Source organism: Octopus sinensis, linkage group LG10 (assembly GCF_006345805.1).
Source record: "Octopus sinensis linkage group LG10, ASM634580v1, whole genome shotgun sequence".
NCBI lineage: Eukaryota > Metazoa > Mollusca > Cephalopoda > Octopoda > Octopodidae > Octopus > Octopus sinensis.
The window spans coordinates 70,499,649-70,504,648 of NC_043006.1; the positions used below are offsets into that span (position 1 = coordinate 70,499,649).

General features: G+C 38.1%; 1 protein-coding gene and 1 long non-coding RNA gene across 3 annotated transcripts in view; one reads left to right on the forward strand and one right to left on the reverse strand.

Moving 5' to 3' along the window:
- LOC115216424 (ras-associated and pleckstrin homology domains-containing protein 1) overlaps window positions 1–5,000 on the forward strand; it is a 529,703-nt gene that overhangs the window by 124,025 nt on the left and 400,678 nt on the right. The window lies entirely within an intron of this gene.
- LOC118765161 overlaps window positions 1–5,000 on the reverse strand; it is a 16,294-nt gene that overhangs the window by 1,176 nt on the left and 10,118 nt on the right. Inside the window, exon 2 of the long non-coding RNA XR_005001028.1 lies at window positions 3,370–3,376. This is a non-coding gene — a long non-coding RNA (uncharacterized LOC118765161). The remainder of the gene's footprint in view (window positions 1–3,369; window positions 3,377–5,000) is intronic.

Genomic DNA, 5,000 nt, shown 5'->3' on the forward strand with positions numbered 1-5,000 from the left:
ATCATTACCACTATACATATCACACACACAAGCAGTATATGCTGTACTGAGGTAGATTGGTTTATTGTGCCTTTTCAGCTTTACTCTACTACAAATATTCAAAGTCTTCAATGTCAATTATATTCACTGTTAGGTTTTATATCTCCATTATAGTGAAATAATACACTCCTACAATTTCTCTCCTCATATTTTGCTCCAGAATTATTAAGGTTTCCATTTTTCTTCTTTTTTTTTATTGTTTGATTTTTTTTTGATAATCAACATTGTGCCCAATATATAGTATTTTCAATAAAATCAAATATAACAAATCAACCTCAGGACTTATTCTTTGTAAGCCTAGTACTTTTTCTATTGGTCTCTTTTGCCGTACTGCTAAGTTACAGGGACATAAACACACCAACATTGGTTGTCAAGCGATGGTGGGAAGACAAACACAGACTAACAAACATACACACACACACACCACACACACACACACATATATATGTATATATATATGTATATATATATGCTCACACACAACGGAAGTCTCGTGATGCAAACAAGAAAAACAGCTAAATATGAGTATAAATATATATATATATAATATATATATATATATATATATTAATATTCTGATGAGTACTAACACATGAAACTCTCAGCCCTTGTGTCATCACTCAATTGCTTCTGTTAAGAGACACACACACACACACACACCACACACACACACACACACACATATATATGTATATATATATGTATATATATATGCTCACACACACACGGAAGTCTCGTGATGCAAACAAGAAAAACAGCTAAATATGAGTATAAATATATATATATATATATATATATATATTTAATATTCTGATGAGTACTAACACATGAAACTCTCAGCCCTTGTGTCATCACTCAATTGCTTCTGTTAAGAGACACACACACACACACACACACACACACATTATCATTTGACATCTGCTTTCCGTGCTGGCATGACTGCGCCAAATTTTACTTCTCTGCTTTGACATGGTTTCTGTGGCTGGGTGCCCTTCCTAATGCCAACCATTTTACTGAATGTATTGGGTGCTTTTTTATATAGCACCAGCACCTGTGAGGTCACCAAATAATTTACAAGACAAAACCCCTCAACCTAGAGGAGAAGAAGTAGAGAAGGAGATGGCTTTCTACCGGAGACAAGAAATTTGAGTATTAATAGAGTGACAGAAACAGGCATCTTGTTAAGGAGATACATTGCTACCTCGGTAGGAAGAAGGAAGGACGTTGCATGTGTGTGTGTGTGTGTGTGTGTGTTATTTTCTCTTTGCCTTGACATTGCATGGTAGCTGTAAATGAGTCTCAGTCATGCAAGTGGTGTCTTTCATTTCCGATCTTCCTTGAAAGCATGTCTAGTCATGGGGAACATGGCCTTATTTGGAAGAAGGTGAGGGTTAGTGACAGGGCGGGCATTCATCTAGAAAATCTGCCTCAACAGATTCCATCTGACCCATAGAAAGGTGGAGGCTAAACAATGATGATGATGATGTCATATAATCTGCCCTCTATTCTCATTGAAAAGTCCTTTGTCGTCAGCAAGGGTAAATTGCTCCCTGCAAATTTTTACCATTGTCTATCCTGGCTACTGTTAATTAGGTTAACAAATAATAAAAACTGTCAGCTACTTCATGGGAAGTAACAAAGCATTTGAAGGAGTTTGTCTTATAGATACCACAGGCGTGACTATGTGGTAAAAAGTTTGCTTCTCAACCACATGGTTCTGAGTTCAGTACCTCTGTAAGGTACTTTGGGCAAATGTCTTCTACTATAGTCCCAGGCCAAGCCAAATCCTTCTGAGTAGATTTGTAGATGGAAACTAAAAGAAGCCCATCATATTTATGTATGTTTATACAGATCTTACTCTGTAGACTCTGAAGGTGATAGTTTTTGTAAAGGTCATTCACTTTTTACAATCGATCAGTTGAACAATTGAGTAAATAGAACTATGAACGCACCTAAAAGTTGTATCAGAAACAGCTGTAAGTCTGAGATGCACAAATAAATAAATGTGTAAAAACCATTATTTTTGCCTTTTCTATGTATATATCTGTGGGGATGACTGTCTTTGTGTTTGTCCCCACCACCACTACCGTTTGACAACTGGTATTGGTTTGTTTACATCCCCATAATTTTGTGGTTTAGCAAGTGAGACCAATAGAATAAGTACAAGACTTGAAAAACAATTAAGTACCAGGGTTGATTTGTTCAAATAAACCCTACATGACAGTGCCCCAGCATGGTCACAGTTCAATGACCAAAACAAATAAAAAAGGAAGATATACAGATTTCCTCATTGCTAACTACTTTCATGCACCTGTTATATTGATGGTCTTTCTCTGTCAACCTGCTTGTGATCCACTTCATCTTTTATGCCTTTCACAGGGTCCCCTGTACAGAATTCCATATATCAATCATAGCCATTTTCCAAATGGTAGTCCTGTCTTCTTTCCAGCTAATTAAATCTTTTGTCTGTGTTAGATTTATTCTAAGGTTTCTTGATTCTAGGCTCTGCTTCCACATTTTTAATTTCTTCTCTAATTCTTTGACAAATTCTGCTATGAGAACTAGGTCACCAGCTTATAGAATTTCCCATGTATAGCCAATCTTAAATTGCTCTATTGCAGTTGTGTACCAAGAACTTCCCATTCAAAATGGGTGGGAGTAATCCCATTAAATTGTTTGATGCTGATAAAATTTTTCTCTTCTAGTAGGGAAGAATGTAATGTTGCCACTGTTACTTAATGTGCATGCCTGTGGGTTTCCATACTTAGAGCCAGGAGTAGTCTAGACTACCATAGAATTAACACATACAACATGATACTCTTAGCTGTGTGACTAAACAACTGAATTAAATAAACTTGGAAAACAGCTGCCAGGTTTTATAGTGTCGTTATGTCTGCGTGTGTGTGTGTGGGAAGAGGTTTGTTTCCCAACTACAGGGTTCTAGGATCATTCCCACCACATAGTACCTTGGGCCTTATCTTCTGTTATAGCCTTGGGCCAGCCAAAGACTTGTGAGTGGGTTTGGTAGATGGGAACTGAAAGAAGCCCATTGTGTATGTATGTATGTGTGTATGTATGTGTGTGTGTATGTGTGTGTGTGTGTGTGCGCGTGCGTGTGTGTGTGTATGTATGTATGCATGCATGTATGTATGTGTGTGTGTATGTATGTATGTATGTATGTATGTATGTATGTTTGTATGCATGCATGTGTGTATGTATGTGTGTCCTCATCACTGCTTGACAACCAATGCTGGTTTGTTTGCATCCTTGTAACTTAGTGGTTCTGCCAAAGAGACTGATAGAATAAGTTCTAGAGTTGGTTCATTCAACTAAAACCCTTCAAGGCAAGTGCCCCAGCATGGCCGAAGTCTAATATCTGAAATAATAAAAAGATGGAAGATATATATTGTGTGTGTATATCATCATCATCATCATTTTTATGTCTACTGGCTTGGGTTGGACAAGTCATCATGCTTTGATTCATCCCCTGTCGAGAGCTGCCCCTCCTTCATATGTGGTGTTATTTGGCTTGGTTTCTACGACTGGACACCTCCTCCTACTGCCAACCTCTTCGCAGAGGGCACTAGGTACTTTTTCTGCAGCACCCACATCAGACCTCAGAACTCTGTGCATTCTCTACTCAAACTTGCCTCACATTTTTTAGGGTAGAGGGCACCCAGGTAGAGGGCACCCAAGTAGAGGGCACCCAGGTAGAGGGCACATTTTATAGGGTAGAGACACTTGGTGTCTTTAAACTGTTTTGTCTACAGAGAGAATTTTTCTCCATGACAAAATGCAATGACTAGCTTCCTTATGGGTTTATTCTGATATTCTTTTACGTGCTTTAGTAATTTGATTGTGGCCATGTTGGAACACCATCTTAAAGGGTTTTTTTTTTTTTAGTTGAAGAAATCGACCCCCGGACTTATTCTTTGTAAGCCTGTTACTTATTCTCTTTTGCTGAACCGCTAAGCTACAGGGACATAAACACACCAGCATTGTGATGGTGGGGGGCACAAACACAGACACACACACACACACACACACACACATATGATGCATTTCTTTCCATCTGTCTCTTTTGCCGAACTGCTAAGTTATGGGGACATAAACACAGACACAAAGACACACATACATAAACATGTACATATATATACACAACAGGCTCCTTTCAGTTTCCATCTACCAAATCCACTAACGATGCTTTGGTCAACCCAAGGCTATAGTAGAAGACATTTGCCCCAGGTGCCATGCAGTGGGGCTGAACCCGGAACCATGGGATTGGGAAGCAGGCTTCTTACCACGCAACCATGCCTGGACCTGTCTCCAGCATATTTGAACTGGCAACAAGTTTATATTTATTTACATCACTGCTTAGCACTTCTAATCCATATTTTGATACAGCTGGGCTGCTGATTAACACAACCAGTCACAGTACTTGGACTAGAATATAATAAGAGAGACCTGATCTCTCGTGCTCAGTTCAGAGCACCTCTCTTTTCAGTGTTTGATGCTGAAGAGGCAATAACTAAACCCAAACGCTTGCAGCCACTGATCTGGGTAGACGATGTCCCAGACTGACAAGGTGTGTTTATACTTTTTTGTCTACAGTGAGAATTTATCTCCATGACAAAATGCAGTGGGGCTTTCTTACGGGATTAAAATGTATCTCAAGCATATTTGAATTGGTAACAAGTTCATACTTTATAGCAGCGGTTCTCAACCAAGGTCCACACTGGCTTTTGGACAGGGTCCACATAAGATTTTGTTGTTAAAATTTATGTGCAATAAATTTGGTTATACTTCTATGATACACAAAATATTTTAACAGCTATTTTTATACGATTCCTTGTAACATTTAATTATAATTATAATTATATATTAAAATCTTAATTATAATAAGATTTTTTAAACATCAAATGGCTATAGGAGTTCAGTAAATTGAAATGGGAATCAAAATG